This window comes from Corvus brachyrhynchos, unplaced genomic scaffold, assembly GCF_000691975.1.
Source record: "Corvus brachyrhynchos isolate BGI_N302 unplaced genomic scaffold, ASM69197v1 scaffold280, whole genome shotgun sequence".
Classification (NCBI taxonomy): domain Eukaryota; kingdom Metazoa; phylum Chordata; class Aves; order Passeriformes; family Corvidae; genus Corvus; species Corvus brachyrhynchos.
This window is the reverse complement of record NW_008236198.1, coordinates 1,205,488-1,218,530: the sequence shown is the minus strand read 5'-3', so window position 1 is coordinate 1,218,530 and position 13,043 is coordinate 1,205,488. Positions and strand designations below refer to the sequence as shown.

At 54.8% G+C, this 13,043-nt stretch overlaps 1 long non-coding RNA gene across 1 annotated transcript; it reads right to left on the bottom strand.

The window, feature by feature from the left end:
- Positions 1-6,077: 6,077 nt before the first annotated feature.
- Positions 6,078-12,308, bottom strand: LOC108448333. Its single transcript, XR_001864189.1, has 2 exons — positions 8,465-12,308; positions 6,078-8,023 (listed from the first exon to the last, which is right to left on the bottom strand). It is a non-coding gene; the product is annotated as an uncharacterized LOC108448333 (long non-coding RNA).
- Positions 12,309-13,043: the final 735 nt, after the last annotated feature.

The window sequence follows — 13,043 nt, the reverse complement described above, 5'->3', positions numbered from 1 at the left end:
ATATATATATATAAAAAATTAAATTTTGAAACTCAGGTTGTGTGGGTTCCACAGGTTTAAAAATAAAGCCTGGCAAATAGTTTAGTGTAAAAAAAAAAAAAAAAGGAGGAAAAAGTCAGACTCTGTCGGTAAAAACGATCTCCAAAAGGAGGGACTCAAGGGTGAGATGTTGTATTTTTTTGCAGTGGCTGCACCCAAGGTGCTGGGGAAGCCTGGCTGGTTCCATGCTCCGGGAAAAAGCAGGAAAAGCGTGGCAGAGGATGGGCTGCTGGAGCAGGATCCTTCCCTTCGGCATCACCTCAGCCTCCCGGGGCTGCTGCTCTCCCTGAGCTCCCAGGCTCTGCCCAGCTGATGGTTGGGAATGATCCTCTGGAATGACTTCCCTGCCTTGCCAGTGGCAGCTTCAGCATTCCCAGTGGAAGCTTCATCATTCCCAGCCCGTTTCGCCCTGGAAATGCGTAAATCTTGCTCTTACTCTCAGTTTTGGGGGGAAGGAAGAGCCTGCAAAGCTGTGCAGTTCCAATCACAACTTCCTTGTGCCTGATGAAACCTGGATAACCCTGGCTTTACCCATTTTAGCTGATTTTTCACTACTTAAGGGAAATTTTGACTTTTTGCTCCTTTTCCAGCAGCCTGGGGTGGGGCTGAGCCATGGCTCACCTGGGCACGGCTTTATTTGATGTCTTGCCCTACTTCCAAGAACTTCCACACATTTAAAGTTCAGCCAAAGCATCTGAACCTTCCGTGATCCCTCCATCCCTCCATCCCTGTGCTCTTGGAACACCCCAGACTCGTCCCCAGGGGGGTTGGTGACACGGTGGCCTTTGCTCTCTTGCTTCACTCCCAGTTTTTATACTTCCCATGCTCTATAAAGTTATTTTTTCCCCTCGAAACCCTTCCCGTTTCTGTCCTTAACCTCACGTTTGATCCAGGTCCCTGTTCCCGTTTTACACCACTCGCAGATTTTTTAATATCTTTCTTGTGACCTCTGCCACCGCTCCTTCCCGAGGAGGGATTTAATTCCCCAGCTCCTCGTGCCCGTTGGGAAGAAATGCAGATTTGCTGGAATGCTTGGCATTAATCCATTTTGGATTCCAAGCAGTTCGATGGAGCCCAGCGAGAAGGGCGGGCAGTGCTCTCCCAGTTTCCAGAGGGAGGCACTGGAGCAGGATGCCCAGGGAAGCTGGACACCCAGGATGGTGTCCCTGCCCGTGGGACAGAAAGGAGCTGGAAGGTGCCTTCCAACCAAACCATTCCCTGATTCCCTGGTGCTGTGGACAGGACTCCCCAGTACCCCCAGCTGTGGCAGCTCCCTGGCTCTGGAGCTCCCTTTGCATTGTTTTTGGGATGGGGAGGTTGTTCAGGATCCAGTCCTCCGGCTGAAACAGCCACGATTTCGGGCTATTCCCGTTTTCTGAGTCTTATCAATCCTCATCCATCCTGTACCAGCTCCTCCCTCCTCGTTGGGTGTCCCCAGCCCAGCACTTCGGTGTCTCGCTCATCAGTGACTCAGACACATTCCAGCCTCTCCATGATCCATGGCTGCACTCCTGACATCCATCCCACAGCTCCTCCGTCCCCGGGCAGGGGAAGGCAAGCAGCACCTTCGCTGCCTGATTATTTCATCCTTCCAATGGTTTTTCCCCCTCCTCCTCCTCCTCCCATTCCCCAGTTTATCATTTCTGGAGATGCTTCACCTGCAGCAATTCCCGATGATGGATCAGCAGCTCCTGCCCCCTCCTGTGCTGCTCCTCATCCCTGAATTATTTTGGAGATCCCTCCTGGTGGCAGCTCTTGCCTCTAATTTTCCCATTATCATGCAGAGCTCCCGAGCCAGTTCATCCCAGAAATGCCAAGGGCACGGGCTGGGCACAGATTGCTCTTTGTGCTCCTGGTCGCTCTGGTTTCCAGGGAGTCGTTCCCAGTATCCATCCCCAAAAAGCCCCAAAACACGGATGTTCCCACAGCTCCCTGACGGGAGGGCGCAGCTGGGCAGGGTTCAGGCTGTGCTCCCAGGGAATGAGTGATGGGAAAAAGCCTCGGGGAGGTTTAAGTTGGATCTTCGGGAAAGGATAAAGTTTTCCTTATCAGCATCCCAAGTGGAATGCTGTCCACACCTTCTTCCCTCATTGCAATCCCAGCGTGGCTCCTGGAGTCCTAAAAGTCCCTGGATTTCTCCCGCTGCTCCCTCCATCACTGAAAGTGCTGGAACTGCAGCTGTTTGGGTCCTGTTGGTGGGAAAAGCTCCAGGGACACCTCAGAGCCCCTTGCAGGGCCTAAAGAGGCTCCAGGAGAGCTGCAGAGGGACTGGGGACAAGGCATGGAGGGACAGGACCCAGGGAATGGCTTCCCACTGCCAGAGGGCAGGGCTGGATGGAAGATTGGTAATTGGGAATTGTTCCCTGTGAATTCAGCCTGGTCCAGTGGAAGTGTCCCTGCCCATGGCATGGGGCTGGAATGAATTCAAGGGCTTCAAGGTCTCTTCCAAGCCAACCCATCCCAGAAGTGTTTGGTGGGACCAGGCTGTGTTCCTGCAGCCCAGCTGGAGCAGGGATTTCCGCGATGAGGGAGCCCAGCTCCCTGCACTGCTCCCCGCTGAGTGGATGTCCATGCTTTTATTCCAATGGGCTGGCAGGAAGGTAAACAGACGTGCTGACGTGAAAAATCCAGTTTCATTTTAATGAAATGTTTATTCACAGATGGTTTAATATTAATGTTGAATTGATCTCTGGAATTTTTCCCCATCAAAAATTAATGTGATGCACTCTTTGCCTTTGTGCACGGAAAGCATCTCCCAATTAACTGGGAGATAACCACTGGAAATCCAACACTGCCACTCAGCCAGTCCCAGGCCATTCATTTCCTTAAGTGCACAAGCACTCCATGAATAATTAATGATGATTAATAGTGGTATTAAACTATTGCTGCTGGATCAGGAGAGCGGAGCAGGTACCAGTTTGTGATTTATAGCCGGGAAATAAGGAGGAATTTGGGAAGGGAGGAATCCCTGTTCCAGCTGGGTGCTGCACACCCTGTGCGTGGGTGCCTTACACATCTGACTTCACACCTGCATGGCCACACAGGTGCCACCTCTGGGCCTTTGAGGAGCTCCAAACTTTTCCAGGGATTCGACCAAACTCTTCCCAACTTGGTCTAAGGTGGGAGTTGGACCCTCTGGATTCTCTCCAGTGAGGGAGGGGCGAGAGGTGTCCCAGAGCCTTGTGGGGTGTGGCAGAAATCCACGTGGGGTGGAACCAAAGGAAGGGACAAAGGAGCTTTTCCCATGGCAATGCCCCAGGGAGCAGCCCCACGGCCTCCATGCAGGGCAGGATCCCACCCGGAGCCGCTGTTCCTGGAGAGCAGCTCCGTGCTGGGCTGCTCGGCACAACGCAGGAACGTGCCTGGGCTGGCAACATTAATATTGATTAAAGGGTTTATGACTAAGTGTGAGGAGGAAGCAGCAGCCTGTGCAGAGCTTGGAATAATTTGGAGTGGTTATTTTTAGGCCAGGATGAGATAATGGATTTACACCGAGCCGAGGGCCGGGTGCTTCATCCCATTCCCGGCCTTCGTGGCTTCGCGTCCCCAAGTATCCCTGGGCACATCCCCCCTGGGCCACCCTCCATCCTCCTTCCCCATAGGAACAAACGGGACCTGGTGCAAATTCCTGCTCCTTTCCTGGTGCTTTCTGCCTCATCAGCACCTCTGGAATCCACAAGGAAACCAGAGAGGCTGAAAAGAAAAGAAAGAAATTAGTGAATGTAGTTTACCAGGAAAAACGTCTCCAAACCCTTCTTTCCATATGTTTGTTTGCTAAGCCATGGATTTTCCTTGGATGTTGGCACACAACCAACCCACTGAAATTAAGGAATTGTTCAAATATCCAACTTGGAACACGTGAAACATTCCAGCCTTCAAAATAATGATCTTGGGAAGCTCCGTTGGCACTGCCGGGATCCCAAAATCCCAGAATGGCTTGGGCTGGGAGGGATCTTAAAGCTCGTCTTGCCCCATGGACAAGGGACGCCTCCACTATCCCAGGTTGCTCCAAGATCCATCCAAGCTGGCCTTGACACTTCCAGGGACATGGAATCAGAGCAGACCCACAAGGGCAGGGACCCATGTGTATCCCTGTGCATTGTGTCCTTTCCACCATGGACCATCCCATCCACCCCACCCATGGCCTCCTGAAGGCAGCTGCTGTTGCAGTTCCTCCTATGGGCTTGGAGCCAAGCCCATGCTCTTGGCCACGGGAATGGGAGGAATTCCATCCAGCCACCTGCCTTCAGTGGGACTCAAAGGGAAAAGCAGGAATTCACACCTTCCCCCTGCTGTGACACTCATCACGAGGAGCAGCCGTGATTTTCCCCGGCCCTTCCCCACTCGTTCCAAGGGAAGGAGTCTCTCCTGCAGGAGAGCCGGATGATTCAGCGGCGTGGAGCTCCCGCAGCCTCCCCTGTCTCCCTCGGTTGTCAGGGAGGATGGGCTGAGCTGAATTTTAACAAACCCACTCCCCTGCACCTCCTTCAGCTCCAGAGGCGAAAAACAAACGGAGGCTTGGAGACATCCTGAGCACGGATCACATCCCACTGCAGGAGTCGTGTCCTGTGGAGATCCTGCTGGGAATCTCCTGCTCTTCAGCCCTCAGAGATCCCCTGCACTGGGCAACTCCTGCTCTCTCCATGCAAAAGAAAGGGACTTAAAAGGCTCTTTATGCACTTTCATGTGTTTGGAAACAAATCCTCCTCCTCCAAACGTGTCCTGGATCCCTTCGCTTCGGAGGTTTTGAGATTCAGCCCTGTGGTTTCCCTAAAGGAGCTCCAGGAGAGCTGGAGAGGGACTGGGGACAGGCAATGGAGGGACAGGACCCAGGGAATGGCTTCCCAGTGCCAGAGGGCAGGGCTGGATGGGAGATTGGGAAGGAATTGTTCCCTGGGAGGGTGGGCAGGCCCTGGCACAGGGTGCCCAGAGCAGCTGGGGCTGCCCCTGGATCCCTGGCAGTGCCCAAGGCCAGGCTGGACATTGGGGCTGGAGCAGCCTGGGATAGTGGGAGGTGTCCCTGCCCATGGCAGGGGTGGCACTGGGTGGGCTTTGAGGCACCTCCCAACCCAAATCCATCTAGGATTCCATGATTCCCCCCGTCACATGGAGGTGGAACTTTGGGAGCCCACCCTCACTGTGGGAAGGCCGGGCCCTACCCAGGGCTGCACTGCCAGGCTGGACCCTCCCCATTCCCAGCAGGATGGGGGAGCCTTGCTGGAGCCCCGCTGGATTCACCCCCCAACGGAGGGATTCCCTCCCTAACAGAGCTTGCAGTGCCCAGGATGGAATTCCAGAGAAGGGCTGGATAAACACAAGGGGAGGTGGACACCGAGGCTCCCACTCCTTGTGCTCCCCAGCCACGTCCCCTGCCTTGGCTCGGCTCCGTGCACGGAGCATCCCCGTGCCAGCTTGGGAACAGGGAGCAGCCACTGCCAGGCACCAGCTCCTTCCACAGCCACTTGCTATTTTTTCCTGAAGAAAATAAATTTTTTAGGGTTTTTTGCAGTGTCTGTCCTAGAGCATGGACAAGAAAGGTTGGTTATAAATTATGGAGGGCTGAGTCCTCTGTGGAGGGGGAAGGAAAATCCAGGGAGCCTCGGGAAGGGGAACACAGCATTCCCTGGATGGGTGGGGATGAGCCAAGGGAGGTGGGGATCCCACCAAAGCCTTCTCCTGACCCTGGGAAGAGCTCCTGGGGCTCTCTGGCCGGGCAGGGAGCAGCCACATTCCATAATCCAACCCCAACCCTGCCAGCGGCTCCGGAGACTTGCGAGGGCAATGAAAAATTCAGCAAAGGCAGTTGGAGAGAAGCGTGGGATCATGGAATTCCTTAGGGTGGAAAAGACCTCCAGGATCACCGAGCTGAAGCCTTGGAACAGCATCTGAGCACAGAGGCTTTAACTGGGCTCTGCTCGGGGAGGCGAGGCCGAGGGGGAGGCAGTGTCCTCCTCCAGCTCCTTCATCAGCTCCGCCGCTGGATTCGGGATATGAGAGGAGTTGGGAGCATTAATAGAGGAAAACGAGTTTTAGTCACCTTGGGGGGGAATTAAAAAGGTTTTACTTTGGCCAAAGAGGGGAACAACAGAGCTGGGCAGAATCCGTAGCTGCGAGCAGCCGCTGGATCCCGGAGCAGTGGGAGCTCCTGGCTGCTGGGGTTGAGGGGGAATGTGTGGAGTCATCCGTGTCCCTGGGACAGAGGAGGATTCCAGCACTGGGGCAAATGGAACCTGGGTTCCTGCCATTCCCTATTCCCAAATTATGGTCCCCTCTGGAGCAAACAGAAGGGTTGAGAGCATTCCCACCAGGTCCCCTCTAAGTTGCAGCCTCTAAACTGAACTCGGGGACTTCCCAGGAAAGAAGCCCCATCCCTGTGTGGTTGGCAAACAAGGAGATGCAGGAATTGGACTGGGGAATGATTTGTTCATCCCAGTTTTCCTCACGTTATCCTATTCAGTAATTCCATGAGCCAGTCCAAGGGGAGCCATCACACCTCGCTGCCTTCCAGCCCTGCACGTGTGGCTCCTCAAGTGCCCTAATTCCGGCCCCAAATCCCAAATCCTCCATTTAATGGAGGGCCAGGAATCCTGAAATCCTGCTGCTAAAAGTGAGAGGAGCTCTGGATTCCCAAAGAACTGTTGGGATGGGCTGAGCCTCCCCATCCCACACGGCACATGGGGAAAGCCAAGCTCAGCCTCTCCACTGCTGCATTCCTGATTATTTTGACTCAAAAGAGCCTGGAGTAGGGACAAATCCATCATTCCTTTGGATAATTTGAATGTATGAGTGTGATTTTTAATACCCAGGCTTCTCCAGCTGCATCTTCCCATTTTTTATGACGTTTCTCCCCATTTTCTGGAGCAGGCCTATCAATTCTCAGCTGCTTTCTTCCTCTTGCTTAATTGAAAATGTCACTTCTTGTATTTAATGAGAATTCCTGCCCTATTCTAACCCTGTCAGAAGAGACTTTATCCCAAAGCTGGTCCTAAAAGCCCACTGCAAAAGTTTTTCTGCTGCCATAAATCCGTGAGGGATTCGGGAGAGCTGCTGGGGCTGACAAGGATTTGAACCCCGTGTGGGGAAATTACAGCTGGTTTTCCAATTTCTCTTCATCTCTGTATTAATTCCATATATTGTCCTTGCCCACCAGTGCTGCTCTTGGCTCTGTGCAGGGATACCGAGCCCCAGGATGGGAAAGGAGCTGGAGAAGCAGTGGGTGGGTGAGTCCCCATCCCTGGAGGGGTTTCACTGTGGATGTGGCACTTGGGGACGTGGGCAGGGGTGGCCTTGGCGGTGCTGGGACTCCTGCAGCTCCTGCCCCCGTGGTTCCCCCACTCCATGGCAATGTCATCCCTCTTCTTTTCCTTTTTATCTGGAAAGATGTGTGGAAAGGTTGGGAAATCTGCCCTGCAGACCAAGGCAGAGGGGAAACAAACAGTTCCTGATGTTGCTGCCGCTGGTTTTGGGGATAAGGGGGGAGCAGCGGTGGGGATGGGAGGGAGGGAAGGCTCTGATTCATAATTCCTCATCCCACAATGTTTACAGCACTTGGGCTGGGAAAAATACCTGTTCCCAGGAAGGATCCTCAATAGGCCTGGCTTTCTGCTCGCTGCCATTGCTTAGTAACAGCTCTATTTTTAAATGCTAAGAGGGTAATAGACCAAAAAACTGGGAGTTTACTCAGTCTCTGATCCAACAGGCACTAAACCCAGCGGGATGGGGCCGTTGGGATTGTGGGATTTGGGTCAGGAGCTGCCCACACCAACCTTCAATGCTTCCAGCTGGGTGAGGAAAACCCCAAAGTTGCCAAATCTGTGCAGTCCTCAGCTCGTGGTGACCTCCTGGGGAGGGCATCCTGTCCGTGTGAGGGGTGGGATGTTCCTGGGGCAGCCACGGGTGGGGAAGGAGAGTGCAGATGCAGGAACAGGAGATCTTCCGGGGGAACCTCCTTCCTTAGAGGATCTGCTTCCACCCCAGTGCCACTCTGGAAAGAAATCCTGGAGTCCCAGCCTGGTTTGGGTTGGGAGGCACCTCAAAGCGCTCCAAGCCCCAATGTCCAGCCTGGCCTTGGGCACTGCCAGGGATCCAGGGCCAGCCCCAGCTGCTCTGGGCACCCTGTGCCAGGGCCTGCCCACCCTCCCAGGGAACAATTCCTTCCCAATCTCCCATCCAGCCCTGCTCTCTTTCAGCTTAAAGCAAATCTCCAACCATTTCTGCTAAAATACATTCCCAGGAGTATCCAAACCTCCTAAAATCTGATTTGGGAAGCAGCTTTTGCAAGCCCCATGGATCTGGGAGCAGCACCCGTTTTCCCACTGCCTGGATCCCATGCGGCTGCAGTGGGATGGCTGAGGCTGCCTCCTGCCATGGGATCTTCCCTCATGGAAAATACCAGGATAAATGGGATCAGTTGTTTTGGACTCACCCCTGTGCCCCATCCACTGAAGGTCATGGAATTTTATTCCTTTCCCTGGGCTTTGCAGCAGGCAGCAGAATTCCCTCCATCCAGGCCTGGCATGGATTATTCCTTTCCTTTCTCAAGGACACAGCAGATAAACTCCTGGAAATCCCTCGGGAGCACAGGAGGGAGAAAAGGAGAGCCAGGGGCTGATAAAGAGCTGGAGACAAGTCCCTGAAGCCTTGTGCCACCACCACCTACCCCTGTGGCTTTAACCCATTCCTACAAGGAATATGGCATTAAACACACGCCCAGATCCCAGGCTTTGGGGATGAGGTGCCAAACCAAGGCTCAGGGCACAGCAAAGCCTTCGCTGTGTGCACGTCCCAGTGCCACCAGCCCCTCCTGCTGCAGAGGGCTCACTGGAAGGAAGCCACCAGGCAGAGGCAGGTGCTGGTTTATCCCTGAGATCTCCCAGCGACGCTGCTTTGGGAGCCCTGCCAGGCTGCAGCTGCCTCTGCCCGGCTCCTCTGCCCTGCCCACGGAGGGACCCGGAGCCTGGGCACGGCAGCTCCCCCAAAACCACCCCTAGAGGGGAAACCCTCTGCGGTGCCAACGCCCGGAGCACCAGGAGTGATTTAGAGCTGTTAATTATCAGAGCGTGGCAGGAAAAGAGGTGCCGTAAGGGAAAGCACGGAAGGTGTGTTACGGACACAGTCCCGAGGGTGGAAACGGCATTTCCCGGGATGCTCAAAGCCAGAGTGACCCCGGCAGTGAACCCTGATGGAGGAGAAAACGGGATCCGCGGGTGGAGGCTGTTCCTGGGAGGGAATGCTCGCTCCCGGCCGCTCCTGCAGCCGCCCTGGAGCTGTCCTCGGTGGCGTTTCTGGCAGCGCAGCCTTGCAGCTCCTCCCCGCACGCATGTGCTCCGCGCACGCCAGCACGTGGAGTCCCGGAGCATTCCAGGACCCTACAGATGGTCCACATCCTTAAAAACCCATCTCATTCCACCGCCGGGCACTCGCTTGTGAGCGGCACAAAGCCCAGCAGAGCGAGGCACCGCGTCCCCTCCCACGGCCGCACCAGCCCGCATCTGGCACAGGGGGATTATTTATCCCTGTTTTCCCTTTCCCATTGGGACTGACAGTGCTCAGGGGCCGTGGCTGCTCCCCCTCCCTCCCACCTCACCCCCACGGCCCGGATTTTAATTTTAGAGGCAGAGAAAATTCCCGTCTCTTAAAGGTCAGAAGGATGCGAAGGAGGGAACAGAGAGAGCCTGTTCCAGCGCGGCCACAGCGGAGCACACGGAGAGGCTTTGCTCCTGCTGCAGTGCCTGCAATGTATTTTTGCCACACGTTGCTGCAGAGTGCAGCCCACTGCAGCAAAGGAGGGGAGCGAATTCCCTTCGCTGGGCTGGGCGCTCCGAGGAGAGGCTCTGCACGAACGGAGCAGCCACCAAGCCTGCCAGCTCCGGCAGCAAACGCTGCTGGGGAGCCTCTGCAGCAGAGCCATCCCCGCTCCCCCGCGCTGGCAGAGAGGCTGGGAATGACCTTCAGCTGCTCTTCAGACGGCGAGAGTCGCGCCTGGATTGTGGGGAACGGAGAGGGAACCGTGTGGCTGAGAGGCAGCTGTGGCGAGACGAGAGGCAGGGATTTGAGTACTTTGGGCAGACCCGGAGAGCTCAGCTTCTCCAGGGAGGAATTAAATAGGAGGGAAGGGGTTTGTGCACCTCCTGATCGTCGGATGCCGGGAGCTTGGTTTGGAGGAGACAAAATGGAAAGGGGAGGATCAGGGATTCTTCTGACAACATTCCTGACCCCCGTGGCCAGCACTGAACATCCCAGCGGCTCCCAGCATACCCATGGAATCACGGAATCCCAGGCTGGCTTGGTCAGAAGGACCTTAAACCTCATCTCATTCCAGCAGGGACACCTCCCACCATCCCAGGCTGCATCCCGGAGCAGGAGATTGGGATTGCCCCAGCTCCTCTCCCAGATTCCTTTGTCTTTCTGGTGAGAGAGGGAAGAGGGAGCAGTTTAAGGTCCCTGGCTGTAATATTTTATAACAGGTTTTTAAAGTGCTTCCAGATGATGGAAATGGAATAATTTCAGTGTTAAAAGAAGAAATGAGTTGTTCCAGTTTGAAGAAGGGTTATCATTTTTGCAGATCCAGCCTGATGATGTCATCACTCCAGAAAAATGAACTTTTTCCTAATTTATCTTCAGTGCAGGGATGCAAATATCCCAAGTTATTCCAGTGGCTTCCCCTCAGTGCCGATGGCCCCATGCTCCTTCTCTCCTCCTGCACCCCATTTTTAACCCCAGCCCTTGCCAAGGTCCAGAGGCTCAGGTGACCCACGAGCTTCTCCAGCCCCTCAGATCCCTCTGCCAGGGAGGGAAGCTCATGAAGTGCCACCCAGATGGAAGAGCTCCGGCAATTCCTCATGGATAACCCCAATTATCCATCGATTGCACACCGGGGATGAGGAGGGAGGGCGGTGCCCGGCTGCTTTTTGGGTTTCCATGAAGATTTTCCTTCCTTTCCACCCCCGTTTTTCATCTCCTAAATTCTGCCTCAATCAAAATTCCCAAACTCAGTGACTTTTATGGGCAGAGCCTGCCAGGTCCCTCCTGCCCCACCCCTGTCACCCTCTCCCAGCCCCCAGCTGGACTCTTTGTCACATCCACCGGGTCCTACTCGGAAGCTGACCTAACACCCCCCCATGTCTGTGGCACCACGGCCGTGCCTCATCCCCTCCTCTCCATCCCACAGTGAAAGGCTCCAGAAATGGAGACCAGCTTTGCCTGGGAATATATCAAGTAGCACTGGAGAGAACTTGGAAAAACCAGAGGGGGAAAAAAATATATTGGGCATTCTAAAGGGAAGAGAAGCTGTGCAGCTCCAGCATTTATTGAATAGAAGGAGCTGTGTCCTTAAAGCTGTGCCTTCTCTCCATAGTCCAGACTTCTGAAAAAATGGGGGACAAAAATAGCTTTAATTCAAGGTTATCTGTGTGATGCTTTGATTTACCCCCCATCTTCCCAGCTGGACTCGACCAGACCCTTCTGAGCCCAGACTCGCAGAACCCTTTTAGGGAACACATCCAGCTTTCCTAGGAAATTTGCTGAAGGAATTAATGATTCTAAGCCTCGCCTTAGCCAAGCCCACAGCAGGGAAAGCGTTGTTTGTAGGAGCTTATCAGGGGAAATGCATGGAAGAGCAGCGGTAAAGCCCAGCTTAGGGACTTGTTCCACTGATCAGCGGGAGTTCCGCACCAGCAGAGTTCAGGGATGTGCCTGGCATCCACATTTCTCACTGTTCTGGCCTGCTCTTTGCTGGCCTTGCTTTTCCTGCCTCCACTGGAGTCAGTGTCACTGTGAATTGGTGTGAGATGATGGGAGTTGGGGATTTAAGTTCCGCAGCTCCAGCCTTGCCCTTCCCAGCTCCTGGCCCAGGGAGTTTGGCCCCTGGGAAGGTTCTCACCTCCCCCTGCCCTCCTGCATCTCCCCCTGGCACATCTCTGTGTTTCTCCCACTCCACACTTGCCTTTGCAGGAAGGAAGGTCTCAATTTTGTACACAAGGGCTCGACTCTTCCAGGGCTTTTCCAGTTCCTTTGTGCCCTTCAAAATCTTGGTGTTTTTCAGGAATATCAGGAAGGAAAAGAACTCTCTGTTGTAACAAAAAATTCCTATCTTGTGCTACTGCAGATCTCCTGGGAGACAAATTTCCATCCCCTGCCTCCCAGAAGCTGCCCCTGTCCCAGCTGACACTGGACACCCTGAGATCAGAATCACTGGGTTGGGTTGGAATGGACCTCAAAGCCCATCCCATCCCACCCCTGCCATGGGCAGGGACACCTCCCACTGTCCCAGGCTGCTCCCAGTCCCAATGTCCAGCCTGGCCTTGGGCACTTCCAGGGATCCAGGGGCAGCCCCAGCTACTCTGGGTAACATCGAACCAGGGGATGCCCGCTTCGAGCACTGCAAAAATGTTGGTGGAGCAAAACTTTTCTGGGCTTAATTTCAGTTCCCACTCGGAGATGGAGAGAGTGGGAGAGACTGGGAGCATCCCCAGAGCAGGAATTCCTCCACCAGCGACAGGGAGAGGAGAGGTCATCAGTGCCATGGGATTATCCCCGTGCAACAGCCTGGAGAGCTCGCTGCTGCCATAAACCCTCCTGTGATCCTCTTCCAGCTCCTATAAATGCTTTCCCTCTCTGCTGCCAGGCAGATTCCACAGAGCTGGAAGAGCGAGGTGCTGACCTCACCCAGCCAGAGCTGTGAAGCCACCGTGTCACTGCAGCACTGCCCCGGAGCCGTGGGTGGCAGCGGCTGCCCCAGGGAGCCCGGGCTGGCCGGGAATGGGACACGGTGGGACCAGGGCTGGGCTCTGCTGCCTTTGGGAACAAAGAGTGGGATCCAAGAGCTGAGCAGCCCCAGGACTTGCTGCTGCCACAGCTGCTCTGAGGAGCACCAGGAGAAGCTGCAGGAGCCCAACCTCGTGGGCAGTGATGTGGTGAGAGGTGTCCCTGCCCATGGCAGGAGTGGAACGAGGTGAGCTCCCGACCCAACCCATTCCGTGTTTCCATGAACCCCTGGAGGGTCC